Here is a 16912-nt window from a genome sequence, read left to right on the forward strand (position 1 = left end):
CATCCTTTACTACCATCACTGGGCAAACTCTCATTCATCCACCGTTTGTGATCACTGTCAGGGAGGAGCCTTCTCTGCAGTGGTTCAGGCAGATGCTTTTCTGCCTCATGTCCCTGTAGTCTGTCTCCTTATTACTTACGTGGAGTGATATTAAAGCCTAAAGCCCACTAGCATGTCTCACATAGACCACGAGTTTCCTCATAGAAAGATCCTGACAAGTCTTTTTAGCAGTTCAAATTCTTCTCAGGTACAGTTCCACACATGTTCACTGAAGGTTAATCATGAATCTTTCACTGCACTAAGCACCAGAGATGCAAAGATTAGACATAAATGGCATCTGTTGTAAATTTCACCCAAGGTCTGTCTCCTTTGCGTCCTAAGTATACAAAGAGTTGGAGAGCAGACAATTGTGTGTGCTCTACACTGCTGACCTCCATTGCGACATGGTGATTCTCTGGTATACCAAAATCAGTGATGAGACATAGTGCGTGTAATGTGTGTAATTTTAGCTCTTCCCAGTGCTCTGGTTAGAGAAGGCGATGGCACCCCACTCCAGTACTCTTGCCTGGAGAATCCCAGGGATGGGGGAGCCTGGTGGGCTGCTGTCTATGGGGTCGCACAGAGTTGGACACGACTGAAGCGACTTAGCAGCAGCAGCAGCAGTGCTCTGGTATCTGGATAAAACAGACGATGATGTCATCATCTGTTGTGATGATGATGATGTAGATGACATCATCTACTTCACCATCTTGATTGTGACGTGTACTGCCCTAGGCATTTGTAACCTGGGTACTGTATCCCAGGATATGACATGACGTATTTGTTGTACATGTAAACATTGGTTGGAAGGATGTGTGAGTGGATGAGTTAACGGATAAGCTGCTGGGTTGATGTGCATATGGATAAATTTGAGCTCCTGATCTTCGTCGATGAGTGTCCGCTGCAGTTGAGAATTAACACTGGGCCCTTTCTTGTGGTTTCCCAGTGGAGAGGGCTTGGGAGAAGGATGGAGTGGGAGTATCTATGTGTGTAACTGAGTCACTTTGTTGTACAGAAGAAATGAACACAACATGGTAAATCAACTATAGTTCAATTAAAAACAAAACAAACACCTGTTGACTTTAAGGTGGATACTGTTTGCTGACACTTAGAACGAGCTCTGTTTTTCTGGGCTGTCCCCTGCTGTGTGTAGGCATAGACTACAGGGACTTCCCTGGTGGTCCGGTGCTTAAGTTCACCATCCAATGCATGAGACCTGGGTTGGATCCCTGGTTGGGGAGCTCAGATCTCACATGCCTTGTGGCCAACAAAGCAGAAGGGGATAAAAAGCCCTTATTCTCCATTATGTGTGGGTGCTATAGCTAAGTGAGCACTGACCTATGGCCAACATGGGGTTTTCCTTGTGGTTCTCAGATCATCTTACAAGAAATAACCTCTGGTGCCACAGGCAACTGACTGCATGGTGGTGGCTTTGTTGAAATTCCCAAACTTCTAAATTCCCTCAACCTGAGAACAGAATTCATAATTCATGAGATATTGGGTAAAATACTGAAAAGAGTTTTAACTCTTATTTCACCTACCAAAACTTGAATGCAAGACCTAAATCGGTCAAACTGTTTTTAAGTAACTCAACTACAATCCAAGAATAAGTTCCAGAGTATTTATAGGAATACAAAAATATCCAACATCTAAAAAGGTAAAATCCACAGTGTCTGTGTCCAGTATAAACATACCGCATATGTAAAGAAACAGAATACTACAACCATAATGAGAAAAATAAATCAATTAGAAATGAGTCAGATGAGGATTAATCACCAAGAACATTAAAGTAATCATTCTAACTATATTCCATATGTTCAAGAACTAGAGGAAAGATTTAACATGTTAAGTAGAGATATAAGAATACATATTTTTAAAAGACCTAAATCAAACTTCAAAGGATGAAAATACATTAATGGCAGATTAGAAATTAGAAAATATTAGTGAACACAAGAATCTAGAATTAGAAACTATCCACAATGAAACTCTAAGGAAAAAATACTGAAAAAAAAGAAAAGAATGAATAGAGTATTCGTGAGCTGTAGGAAAACCTTAGTGGTTTAGCATACATGTAATTGGTATTCACAATGGGAGGAAGGACAGAAAAAATATTTGAAGACACAGAGGTTGAAAACTTTCTAAATTTGATAAAAATTACAAATCCACAGACCCAAGAAGCTCAATGATCTGGAAGGACAAGAAATCTGAACAAAACTTCAGCAAGGCATATCATGATTTATTTGCTTATAACCAGTGCTAAAGAGAAAACTCTTGAAAGTTGATGTAGAATAAAGAAACACTATATACAGAGGAAAGAAATAAAAGATAAAGATGACAGAAAATTTCTTGTTGAAGACAATGCAAGATAGAAGACACTTTGTTTTAGTAACATTTTTAAAGTACTGAAAGGAAAAAATGTCAACTCTGAAATCTTTACCCACCAAAAATACATTTCAAAAACGAAAGTGAAATAAAAACTTTTTCAAATACGTCAAAGCTGAAAGACTTTGTTTCTCTCAGACCTAAAAATGTTAAGGAAGTCCTTCAAGCAGAAGAAAAATGATATCAGACAGAAATCAAGATCTGTAGAAAAGAAAGCAGCACCATAAATGTCAACTAAGTGGGTAAATGCAAATAATTTTTTGTTGTTATTTAATTCTCTGTAAAAGATAATCAACCGTTCAAAGCAAAATAATAATCTATTGTAAGGTTTATATTATTTATAAAAATAAAATATCTGACAACAACGGCACAAAATCCAGGAGAGGAGAAATAGGTATAAAAGGTTCTTGTATTGATAAAAATGAAGTATTGTAGTATTATGTAAAGATATATCTTGATAAGATAAGAATGGATTCTATAAACTCTAAAGCAAAGTATAATAACAGAAGCTGACATCAATAAGCCAGAGATGAAACAAAAACATCATTAATCAAAGAAAGTCAGAATATTTTAAAAAAATTAACAAAGACTGACTTCCCTGGCAGTTCAGTGGTTAGGACTTCGCCTTCCAATGCAGTGGGTACAGGTTTGATCCCTGGTCAAGGAGTTAAGATCTCACATGCCTTATGGCCAAAACAACAACACATAAAACAGAAGCAATATTGCAACAAATTCAATACACACTCTAATAATGATCCAGATCAAAAAACATATTTTAAAAAATTAACAAAGAATAGGTCAGACCAAAAGAAAATGAGTAACAAGTTGATATATTTCAATGCATTCATATCAATAATAACACTGAATACAAATGGTCTAAGTATCTCAAGTAAAGGTGAAAACTGTCAGATTGGACATAAAGCAACACAACTCTAGGCTGCCATACTAACCTCACATTAAATGAAAAGACACAGCAGTTATCCAATAAAATGATGGAAAAAAGATAAACCACACTTTTAAAAGAAACCAGGAGTAGCTTCTATATATTAATACCAATGAAGATTTAAGAGCAAAAGATATTATCAGGATGTACGTATATATGTACGTGAAAGTCGCTAAGTCCTGTCTGACTCTTTGCGACCTCTTTGCCGTGCCAGGCTCCTCTGTCCCTGGAATTCTCCAGGTAAGAATACTGAAGTGGGTAACTGTTTCCTTATGCAGGGGCTCTTCCCAACCCAAGGACAGAACCCAGGTCTCCTGCATTGCAGGTGGATTCTTTGCCATCTGAGTCATCAAGGAAGCACATTTTAAGGATAACTCAATTCATAAAGATAAAGGTATTAATTCATCAATAAAACATACAAAACTTAGATGCTTATGCAATTAATATCAGAGCTATTTCTGTACACATGAAAGAGAAATTGATAAAACTGCACATAAATATGGAGAAGGCAACGGCACCCCACTCCAGTACTCCTGACTGGAAAATCCCATGGACGGAGGAGCCTGGAAGACTACAGTCCATGGGGTCGCTGAGGGTCAGACACAACTGAGAGACTTCACTTTCACTTTTCACTTTGCTGCATTGGAGAAGGAAATGGCAACCCACTCCAGTGTTCTTGCCTGGAGAATCCCAGGGACGGGGGAGCCTGGTGGGCTGCCGTCTATGGGGTCACACAGAGTCGGACATGACTGAAGCAACTTAGCAGCAGCAGCAGCAGCACATAAATAGGTAAATCCACAACTGTAGTTGGCAATTTCAAAAACACTTTTTTGACTAGTATTTGTTATTCAGCCACTCAGTCATGTCCAGCTTCTTGAGACCCCATGGACTGAACACACTAGGCTTCCCTGTCCTTCACCATCTCCTGGAGCTTGCTCAAGCTCATGTTCATTGAGTCAGTGATGCCATCCAACCACCACATTCCCCATCATCTGCTTCTCCTCCTGCCTTCAATCTTTACCGGCATCAGGATCTTTTGTAATGAGTTGTCTCTTCACATCAGGTGGCCAAAGTATTGGAACTTCAGAATCAGTCCTTCCAATGAATATTCAGTATTGATTTCCTTTAGGTTGGATCTCCTTGCAGTTCAAGGGACTCTCAAGAGTCTTCTCCAGCACCATGGTTCAAAAACATTAGTTTTTTGGTGCTCAGCTTTCTTTATGGTCCAACTCTCATATCCATACATGACTACTGGAAAAACCATTGCTTTGACTATACAGAGTAGAGACTATACTAGTCAAACTAGACTTTGTTTGACTAGTATAGATGTTAACAAAACTATTAACCATTATGACCTATTTGATGTTATAGATCACGCCACCCCCAAACCATAGTATAGACATTTTCTGCAAGTGCAGAGCCATTCTTTACCATGACAGACTATTCTGGGTCATTAAAAACAGTCTCAATAAATATAAAATATTCTAATCATACAAGTCAAGGCTATGGTTTTTCCAGTGGTCATGTATGGATGTGAGTTGGACTATAAAGAAAGCTGAGCACAGAAGAATTGATGCTTTTGAACTGTGGTGTTGGAGAAGACTCTTGAGAGTCCAATGGACTGCAAGGAGATCCAACCAGTCCAACCTAAAGGAGATCAGTCCTGGGTGTTCTTTGGAAGGACTGATGTTGAAGCTGAAACTCCAGTACTTTGGCCATCTGATGCGAAGAGCTGACTCACTGGAAAGACCCTGATGCTGGGAAAGATTGAGGGCAGGGGAAGGAGGGAACAACAGAGGATGAGATGGTTGGATGGCATCATTGACTCAATGGACATGGGTTTGGGTGGACTCTGGGTGTTGGTGATGGACAGGGAGGCCTGGCATGCTGAGGTTCATGGGGTCTCAAAGAGTCGGACACGACTGAGCGACTGAACTGAACTGAATCATACAAAGTATACCCTTTACTGTAATAGAATTAAATTAGAAATTAATTATAGAACTCTGAAAAAAATCTTCAAATATTTTGAAAAAAAAAAAACTACTATATAACCAACAGGTCAAACAAGAAGTAAAAAAGAAATAAGAAGATCAATTAATTGAATGCAAATAAAACAAGGCATTTCAAAATATGTGGGCTGTGGTTAAGGCAGTAATAAAAACTGATAGCACCCAATTCCTATATTTTATCATAAGAAAGCCTCAAATCAATTATCTATTTTCTTTCTTAAGAGAATGAAATAAGAAAATCAAATTACATTCAGAGTAAGGAAAAGAAATAAAATAATAATAATAAAATAACTGAAATAGAAAACAGAAAAATAGTAGAGAAAATCGATGAAACCAACAGCAGTTTCTGTGAAAGCATCGATAAAACTGATCAAAAAAAATTTGAGCCAAATTGAATAGGAAGTAAGACAGCAAATGCAGCTCTTAAGCATCAGGGATAAGAGAGGTAAAACTACTAGATGGATTCTACAAGCATTAAAAAAGATACTAAAGAAATATTGTGAGCAACATTATGCCAACAGCCTCAACATCTTAGATGAAAGGAATGAATTCCACAGAAGGCACAAACCCCCAAGCACACTTAATACAAACAAGCAGCTGACAGGAATGTACTAGATCTAAAAAGAATCCAACTTGCCCCTTGAAAACACCCCACAAAGAAAACTTCCGGCGCAGATGGCTTCCCTGGAGAATTCTCTCAAATATTTAAGGAAGAAACAATATTAATTGTGCACAAATTCCTCCCAGGAAATTGGGGAATTGAGTATCCTTCCCAACTCATTGAGAACAGCAATATCACTTTGATATCCCAACTAGGCAAAGATATTATAGGAAAAGAAAAATATACACAAATAACACTTGTTACCATAAACACAAAAATTGTCAACAGTTTAGTAAATCAAATTGAACAATATGAAAACTGTAATATATATGACTGTAGGAAAGAATTGCCCCGAGCAAAGGGAGGTCTAGCCTATAGCCTTGACTCCTTGGAGTTAACTCCTCATGGAATGTTCTGTCTGATAAAAGTATCTCTGTTTATGACCTGGTGGCCTCAGATCATGCCGGCCAATGTGCTCAGAGTAGAAGCTTTTGGTTTTATGGTACGGGTTCAGATGCTGGAGGCTAAGGTCAGCCATATGGGGTATTTGCTGTGCAGACAGATCACAAGGCATTCAGATCCAAATCCTCCAAACTGACCTGTATATTCAACACGTTCATAGTCAAAATAAGCATTTTTTGTAGAAAAATGGATTTAAAAATCATATGAAAATGTAAAGAATCGAGAACAGCAAAATGCATTAATGACAATTTCCTGAAAAATAAATGTGAACTCATACTACTTGAGTTTCCAGCATAACATAGTATTGTATTATACTATTGTATGTATGCATGTGTGTATATACAGTATTGTATATACGTACAATATATAATACAATGTACTATATACAATACATATTAGTGTCCACATGGCCAAACAAATTAATGACACTGTATATGAATCCAGAAATAAAACTATATATGTACATCCTGGGTTTCCTTAGTGGCTCAGTGTTAAAGAATCCGCCTGCAATGCAGGAGACTGTTTCAATCCCTAGGTCGCAAAGATCCCTAGAGTAGGAAATGGCAACCCACTCCAGTGGTCTTGCCTGAGAAATCCCATGGACAGGGGAGCCAGACGGGCTACAGTCCATGGGGTTACAAAAGAACTGGACACAACTTGGTGACTAACCAGCAGCAACAGTGTGAGTCCTATCGTTGCCATTCTTTTCCATATAGATATACACACACAAAAAAGAAAAAGCAACCCAAACACAATGTTAAAGATAGCTGTCAAACCACAGGAGAAGAGAACAAAAGAGGAAGGAGAGAGAAGAATCTAAAAAGAGTAGATATATGTATAAGAAATTCACTTTGCTGTATACCTGAAGCTAACACAACACTGTGAATCAGCTGCAGTCCAATACAATTCTTTTAAGTTATCAAAGGATTTTTGGTTGGTTTTTTAATATATAGACATCCAGTGATTTCAGTACCGTTTATGAAAAATACTGCCATTCTTCTCCATTGAATTTCCTTTGTAACTTTGATGGCTCCTTTCCAGATTCTAACACAGTGCGTGGAACATAGGAGACACCTCCCAACATCCCTTAAGTGTTTGATTGATATTTTATTTTCCCTCTTTTTTAACTAACTGAAAAAGACAGCTTAGAATAGGATGTGACAATGTTGGCTTGCCCACAGCTACATGAAATAAAGATCTGTATCATTGTTAACATAATGAAAAGGTGTACAAATATTTGTCTACACAAGGACACTGGGCAGTGATTGTTCCTTCTCTGCCTGACAATAGTAGGTAAAAAAAATTTCACTCGACCATCAGACATGATTTACTTTCCCCAAAGTTGGTTGGGCTCCATGTGCAGAGAGGCATGGAGAATTTTGGAGACTGAAACATGATCAGATAACTATTACTTGGATGGTTTTGTTTATTATTTTCCTCTGTAGTCACAGATAAGGGTTTCATAGATGAGGAATGGACTTGATACAAAGAAACTAAAGTACCCATTTTAGATTGATAGTGTTTTGAATTTGTCACCAATTTATATTCTAATGGAGACAGTTCATGGAAATTCCATAGTTGAAGCCCCTGACAATTCTGAAAGGTTACTGTTCATTTTATCTTTAATTTCTTCATTTTCAGTGTCTTCAATCTTGTTAAACCAGAGTTCACAGAAAGAAGAAAATGAAATTAATTAAGGGGTATACCTTCCTCTTGTATTTTTTTCCCATGGGAAAAGTATGTTTTTAGCTTGCTGAAAAGCAGCAGAAACTACTCTATACACAGAAGAAAGGAACAGAGCCACGGTCAGAGCAAGGTCTAAACAGTGGGCCAGCACGGGCCAAATCATGAGAATGCAATAAATACTTGACCAATATTGTGATTCACTGAAGCTCATCCAGGAAAGGGATGCTCTCCCTTTCTAAGGGGAAAAAACAAGAGATCATGAAAAAAAGTCTCTGACTTCTTAGCGTAGTAAATATTGAGTCAGCAAGCTGTATAGTAAGTTAAAGATCTTTTAACCAAGTTGCTTTAAAATAAATATACATACTTTCCAGATATCTTTGTTCTTAGATCATTTCATCTTATTTCTTTTTAATTGCAGTACAATGTTGTGTTAGTTTCTGCTGTACAATGAAATGAATCAGCAATGTGTGTGTATATATATGTATATATCACTTCACTCTTGAACCTCCATCTTCCTATTGTATTTTCATCTGAGTTAGAAAACTCAGACATTTTATAAGCATGAGTTTTGATATGAGTTCTCCATCTTATTGATTGATCTGCAGACATCTGGGTTATTTGACAACATGTGATTACTTGAACCAACACCAAACCCACCTCCACAAATACCATATTCTGGGATCTTTTCATGTTTCTATTCTTTTTCCTTCTCTGCTTGCACCTATTCATTTATTTCACAAACCAAACCTGTAAAGTATGTCACTTAACTGTCACAGTCAAATTACTATGTGGCAGGAACAGACAGCCACCCATACAGCAGAAGAGAAACATGCTATAAAGCCAGTTGTTTCGAGGAGTTTTCTCTGGAGGTGATTTTGCTAATGCCCTAAAGATTCTGAGGTTAGAGAGGGGCTTCTCTGGTGGCTCATTGGTAAAGAATCCGTCTGCCAATGCAGACGTCTGGCAGACGTCTGCCAGGTTTAGTCCCTGGGTTGGGTTGGGAAGATCCCCTAGAGAAGGAAATGGCACCCCACTCCAGTATTCTTGCCTACAAAATCCCATGGACAGAGGAGCCTTGTAGGCTACTGTCCATGGGGTCCCAAAGAGTCAGACACAAATGAGCGACTAAACAACAACAAGTTTAGAGAGGTGTGGGGACCAGGGAGGGCGCGGGCTCAGAGAGGTGTGGGGACCAGGGAGGATGCTGGCTCAGAGAGGTGTGGGGACCAGAGAGGTGCAAGGACCCAGGGGTGCTGAGTTAGAGCTGCCTGGTGGGCCAGCTAGTCCCTGTTTTCATAAAAAATCAGGGGAGAAGAATCTCACTTGTGCTGCAATGGAGGGACTTAGGCCACCTCCCTGGTCATTTCAGGACCACTGGATGAAGAGTGATGAACAAGTGTGTCTTTAGAGTTTACAACCATTTGGAGAGACCAAGTGAGAAAAAAATAAAAACACTAATCTGAAGTCTGCGGAAAGTGATGTTCTTAGTCTGAATTGGTAAAATGTGTCCTAGTTAATGACAATGGGTGGGAAGAAAAGGTATGACAGGTGCTTTCTGGAGTCTCTCTCATGACTTTCTGCCCATCTAGCCGGGCTTCTGGAAGAGGCAGACAGTGCGGTTGCCAGCTGATCTAATTTCTCTTTCCAGCTTCCCATGTGACATGGAAACATCTCTTTTCCTTTGAATCAATGAAAAAGTTCGTCATTGCCATTCTAAAACTCGCCCTTCGTAAGTCCCTATCAAAATCAAGGAAGCCTCTTTGATATTAATACGTCTTTAAGTCTCTCAAAGGCTACAAGAAGGACATTTTGCTAAAAAACTACAGAGCTTCAAAGACTATCAGAAGAATGTTCTTTGTGGTTGCCATTTCAGATTCCTTAAATCTTCATCATTGTACTTGAATCACCCCCTTTGGTTTTCAAATACTCCGTTTGAACACTGATAATTTGCCAAGACACGTCTAAGGACTGAAAGAAAAAGAGATGGGAAATATGGCACTAGTGACAGGGTGTGTGTCACAGAGCATGAGGCATATTCCGAACTCCATTCTGCATTTAACAAAGGTGCTGTGCCCACACCGTGACCTTCCCAATATCACTGTCATCCCAGGGCTAAGCCTTCTGACACAGCCCAATACCCAGGAGAAGAAGGCTTCCCTTTCGTCTGTGGTGCCATGAACACTCTGGTCATGAAATAAAATATTGGCAGTCAAAAGAATAAAAAATTTTTTTAAACTGTCAGGCTGTATTTGCATTTTAGCTTAGTCAAGAAAAACTACGGATATCATTAAATGAGCACAGGAAGTCTTTGGACCCCCAAAAGAAATCTGTTTCATTCATTGATAATGTTATGAACTTGGTTGTGTCACTTCTCATCTGTGAGGATGTTTTCTCAGTCATTTCCAATAAATGGAAATACTTATGCACATTCACATAAGAATTGTAAGAACTAAGAAAAATATATTAAATTTTTCAGTTTTTACATAATAAGAACATAGTACAATTTATTTTACTCTCCCTTAGAGTCCCTCAAACACTTTTTCTGCTCTAAAAGTTTAACCATTCATTTATTATTCACTCACTTGTTTCTTGGATATTTATTGAACATTTATTCTTGTCAGGTTCAAGACGAATTTCTGGCTATTCCACTACAAATAACACATAATTGGTGCATAACTAGGGGCATTTGGTGTCATCTAGGAACCAGATAAGTGCAGGGGTTACAAGCTGGCTACTAAATCAGCAGACATTTTCTCATCTTCGCTTATGTTTTTGTTTTCTGCATACACACTGTTTTTTAATATTTTAGATTTGAGTGCTTTTGGAAAGACATTTGATCTTCAATTAAGCAAAAGCCACTGTTCTCCATATTTTTTACCCTGGTTCATCTCTCAATTTTTTTCCTTTTCTGAACCCTCAAAAGATTTTTGTATATGACTTGCTTATAAATAATAATTACTATAGAGTAGAAAGAAAGAGTATTAAGTAACACAGGTTCAGCGTGTCAAAAGAAAAACAGGATAACAATGCTAACTTTAAAGTGAATAAAATAGAAGAAAGTGAAAGTGAAGTCGTTCAGTCATGTACGACTCTTTGCGACCCCATGGATTGTAGCCTACCAAGCTCCTCTGTCCATGGGATTTTCCAGGCAACAGTACTGGAGTGGATTGCCATTTCTTTCTCCAGGGGATCTTCCCAACCCAGGGATCGAACCCAGGTCACCCACATTGCAGGCAGACGCTTTACCGTCTGAGCCACCAGGGAGAACTGGCCCCAAATGTGTCTCACTGATGTGATCTACTCTTGCTTCCAGCCATCTATGGATAGATCCAAATCCCAGGAGAGAAGAAGCAATCAAGTTTCACCATCTCTGAGAAGCATCTGTCTCTAGTACACAGATATAAGAAACTTTGCTTGAAATGAAATTTCAAGATGACTAATTCAAGGATAGTGTATTTTGAATTATTTTAACTCAAAAATTAATTAACTGGAAAACAATCTTAAAACCATGTTAATAAAGGGCATTCAATCATCTAACAGCATTTGTTTGCATTTTAATCTCATTTTCTTTCATCTCTCATTTATCTTATTGGGACTACAGAATGATTTTGCTTTAGGTAGGGAAAAAAGAATTTGCTAAGTGTGGGCAGTTAGGAGTCCTAGTGCAAGGTCATCCTGGGTGCCTGTAGATTCTGGCTACACTCTCAGTTGGGGACAGTTTGGGGTCATACAGCTGGATGGTGCATCCAGGGTAGCTGACAGTAATACTACAAATTTCCAATTTCACAGCTTCCATTTATCAACTGGAAGAGCAACTGGGATGCAGGGGTCACCTACATTTCCATACCTACCAGACCACTTCCTTGCCTAGACTTCCCGTCTCCCTATGTCCACTTTTGCTCATCCCCAGGTGGGAGAGTAGGGGCTACTTAGAGAAAAGAAGACAATCAATTATACTGTATCCAAGTTTTCTTTTTTATAGGATATTCTCACAAGACTTTGCTATATGTAATTAATGTTCCTTTAAAAGTTAAATCTCCTTTGTGTATTGAGACCATGCAGTGTCTGACAGAGAAGGCAATGGCACCCCCCTCCAGTACTCTTGCCTGGAAAATCCCATGGATGCAGGAGTCTGGTGGGCTACAGTCCATGGGGTCCCACGGGGTTGGACACGACTGAGCGACTTCACTTTCACTTTTCACTTTCATGCATTGGAGAAGGAAATGGCAACCCACTCCAGTGTTCTTGCCTGGAGAATCCCAGGGACGGGGGAGCCTGGAGGGCTGCTGTCTATGGGGTTGCACGGTGTCAGACACGACTGAAGCGACTTAGCAGCAGCAGTGTCTGAGGTCAGGGATTCTACCTGGCATCTCTATGCCTCTTCTTCCCAATGAATTAAATAGAGTAGTAATTATAATAAGTACCCAATAAGTGTCAGTTTATTAATAAATACAGTTGATGAATGATCAATATAGAATTAACATCAGCAATCCTTCATCAGTGACACCCATTGTGACCTGGGAAAGTTACTGCATGCCCAGATTCTTCCTTTAAAAAGTAGGGACAAAAAAGTAGGAATCATAATAACCTATCCACTGCACAGGGCACAAATCAGAAGCTGGTGTGAAAGCACAAATTGCAGTCATAACACTTTAGAAATGACATGTGGACTAACAGTTTTAATAATTATTGACAACAACACTATAAAACTCTTAGAAGAAAGTATAGGAAGAACACTGACATAAATCACAGCAAGTCTTTTTTTTTTAACCCACCTCCTAGAGTAATGAAAATAAAAATAAACAAATGGGACCTAATTAAGCTTAAAATTTTTGTACAGTAAAGAAAACCATAAACAAGACAAAAAGACAGCCCTCCAAATCGGAGAAAATATTTGCAAATGAAGCAACTGACAAGGGATTAATCTCCAAAATATAAATATACAAACATCTCATGCAGATCAATATCAAAAAACAAATAACCCAATCAAAAAACTGGGCAGAAGACCAAAATAGACATTTCTCCAAAGAAGACATACAGATAGCCAAGAGGCACATGAAAAGAGGCTCAACAGCACTAATTATTAGAGAAATACAGATCAAAGGTCAAGTAGCATCCAAGGTCAGTAGCGGCGGCTGTGAGGAGATGCCCCACGTCCAACGTAAGGAGCAGTGGCTGCACTTTGCTGGAGCAGCCGTGAAGAGATACCGCATGTCCAGTAAGACAGTAGGTGCTGAGAGAGGGCATCAGAGGGCAGACAGACTGAAACCACAATCACAGAAAACTAAACAAACTAACCACATGGACCACAGCCTTGTCCAACTCAATGAAATTAAGCCATGCTGTGTATGGCCACCTAAGATGGGCGTGTCTTGGTGGAGAGTTCTGACGAAATGTGGCACACTGGAGAAGGGAATGGCGAACCACTTCAGTATTCTTGCCTTGAGAACCCCATGAACTGTATGAAAAGGCAAAATGATAGGACACTGAAAGACGAACTCCCCAGGTCAGTAGGTACCCAATATGCTACTGGAGAGCAGTGGAGAAACGACTCTGAAAGAATGAAGAGACGGAGCCAAAGCAAAAACAACACCCAGTTGTGAATGTGTCTGATGATAGAAATAAGGTCCGATGCTGTAAAGAGCAATATTGCATAGGAACCTGGAATGTTAGGTCCATGAATCAAGGCAAATTGGACGTGGTCAAACAGGAGATGGCAAGAGAGAATGTTGATATTTTAGGAATCAGCAAACTAAAATGGACTGGAATGGGTGAATTTAACTCAGATGACCATTATATCTACTACTGCGGGCAAGAATCCCTTAGAAAAAATGGAGTAGCCATCATAGTCAACAGAAGAGTCCAAAATGCAGTACTTGGATGCAATCTCAAAAACGACAGAATGATCTCTGTTCACTTCCAAGGCAAACCACTCAATATCACAGTAATCCAAGTCTATGCCCTGACCAGTAATACTGAAGATGCTGAAGTTGAACGGTTCCATGAAGACCTACAAGACCTTTTGGAACTAACACCCCAAAAAGATATCCTTTTCATTATAGGGGACTGGAATGCAAGAGTAGGAAACACCTGGAGTAACAGGCAAATTTGGTCTGGAGTACAGAATGAAGCAGGGCAAAGGCTAATAGAGTTTTGCCAAGAGAATGCACTGGTCATAGCAAACACCCTCTTCCAGCAATACAAGGGAAGACTCTACACATGGACATCACCAGGTAGTCAACACTGAAATCAGATTGATTATACTCTTTGAAGCCAAAGATGGAGAAGCTCTATATAGCTAGCAAAAACAAGACTGGGAGCTGACTGTGGCTCAGATCATGAACTACTTATTGCCAAATTCAGACTTAAATTGAAGAAAGTAGCTGAAACCACTAGACAACTCATGTATAATCTAAATAAATTCCCTTATGATTATACAGTGGAAGTGAGAAATAAATTTAAGGGCCTAGATCTGATAGAGTGCCTGAAGAACTATGGACAGAGGTTCATGACATTGTACAGGAGACAGGGATCAAGACCATCCCCATTGAAAAGAAATGCAAAAAACCAAAATGGCTGTCTGAGGAGGACTTACAAATAGCTGTGAAAAGAAGAGAAGCAAAAAGTAAAGGAGAAAAGGAAAGATATAAGCATCTGAATGCAGAGTTCCAAAGAATAGCAAGGAGAGATAAGAAAGCCTTCCTCAGTGATCAGTGCAAAGGAATAGAGGAAAACAATAGAATGGGAAAGACTACAGATCTCTTCAAGAAAATTAGAGTTACCAAGGGAACATTTCATGCAAAGATGGGCTCGACAAAGGACAGAAATGGTATGGTATGGACCTAACAGAAGCAGAAGATATTAAAAAGAGGTGGCAAGAATACACAGAAGAACTATACAAAAAAGATCTTCATGACCCAGATAATCATGATGGTGTGATCACTCACCTATAGCCAGACATTCTGGAATGCAAAGTCAAGTGGGCCTTAGGAAGCACCACTACAAACAAAGCTAGTGGAGGTGATAGAATTCCAGTTGAGCTATTTCAAATCCTGAAAGATGATGCTGTGAAAGCCCTGCACTCAATATGCCAGCAAATTTGGAAAACTCAGCAGTGGCCACAGGACTGGAAAAGGTCAGTTTTCATTCCAGTCCCAAAGAAAGGCAATGCCAAAGAATGCTCAAACTACTGCACAGTTGCACTCATCTCACACGCTAGTAAAGTACTGTTCAAAATTCTCCAAGCCAGGCTTCAATAGTACATGAACCGTGAACTTCCAGATGTTCAAGTTGGTTTTAGAAAAGGCAGAGGAACCAGAGATCAAATTGCCAACATCCACTAGATCATTGAAAAAGCAAGAGTTCCAGAAAACCGTCTACTTCTGCTTTATTGACTATGCCAACGCCTTTGACTGTGTGGTTCTCAATAAACTGTGGAAAATTTTTCAAGAGATGGGAATACCAGACCACCTGACCTGCCTCTTGAGAAATCTATATGCAAGTCAGGAAGCAACAGTTAGAACTGGACATGAACAACAGACTGGTTCCAAATAGGAAAAAGGAGTATGCCAAGGCTGTATATTGTTATCCTGCTTATTTAACTTATATGCAGAGTACATCATGAGAAACGCTGGGCTGGATGAAGCACAAGCTGGAATCAATATTGCTAGGAGAAATATCAATAACCTCAGATATGCAGATGACACCACCCTTAAGGCAGAATGTGAAGAACTAAAGAGTTTCTTGATGAATGTGAAAGAGGAGATGAAAAAATTGGCTTAAAACTCAACATTCAGAAAACTAAGATCATGGCATCTGGTCCCATCACTTCATGGCAAATAGATGGAGAAACGGTGGAAACATTAAGAGACTTTATTTTGGGGGGCTCAAAATCACTGCAGATGGTGACTGCAGCCATGAAATTAAAAGATGCTTACTCCTTGGAAGTAAAGTTACGACCAACTTAGGCAGAATATTAAAAAGCAGAGACATTCCTTTGCCAACAAAGGTCTGTCTAGTCAAGGCTATGGTTTTTCCAGTAGTCATGTATGGATGTGAGAGCTGGACTATAAAGAAAGCTCAGCACTGAAGAATTGATGCTTTTAAACTATGGATTTTGGAGAAGACTCTTGAGAGGACTACAAGGAGATCCAACCAGTCCATCCTAAAGGAGATCAGTTCTGAGTGTTCATTGGAAGAACTGACATTGAAGCTGAAACTCCAATACTTTGGCCATCTGATGCAAAGAACTGACTCATTGGAAAAGACCCTGATGCTGGGAAAGATTGAGGGCAGGAGGAGAAGGGGACGACAGAGGATGAGTGAGATGGTTGGATGGCATCACCAAGTCAATGTAGATGAGTTTCAGTAAACTCTGGGAGTTGGCAATGGACAGAGAGGCCTGGTGTGCTGTGGTCCGTGGTGTTACAAAGAGTCAGACACGACTGAGCAGCTGAACTGAACTGAAGAGATCAAAACCACAATGAGGTATCACCTCACACTGGTCTAAATGGCCATCATCAAAAATCTGGAGAGGGTGTGGAGAAAAGGGAACCCTCTTGCACTGTTTTTGGGAATGTAAATTGGTACAACCACTATGGAGAACAGTATTAAAGTTCCTTAGAAAACTAAAAAGAGGACTACCATATGACAGCAATCCTACTACTGGTTTATATACCCTGAGAAAACCGTACCTCAAAAGGATACATGTACCCCAGTGTTTACTGCAACACACTGCAGCTACTGTTCATTTACAGTAGCCAGGACAAGGAAGTAACATAGATGTCCATC

The sequence above is a fragment of the Bos indicus genome, chromosome 22 (genome assembly GCF_029378745.1).
Source record: "Bos indicus isolate NIAB-ARS_2022 breed Sahiwal x Tharparkar chromosome 22, NIAB-ARS_B.indTharparkar_mat_pri_1.0, whole genome shotgun sequence".
NCBI lineage: Eukaryota > Metazoa > Chordata > Mammalia > Artiodactyla > Bovidae > Bos > Bos indicus.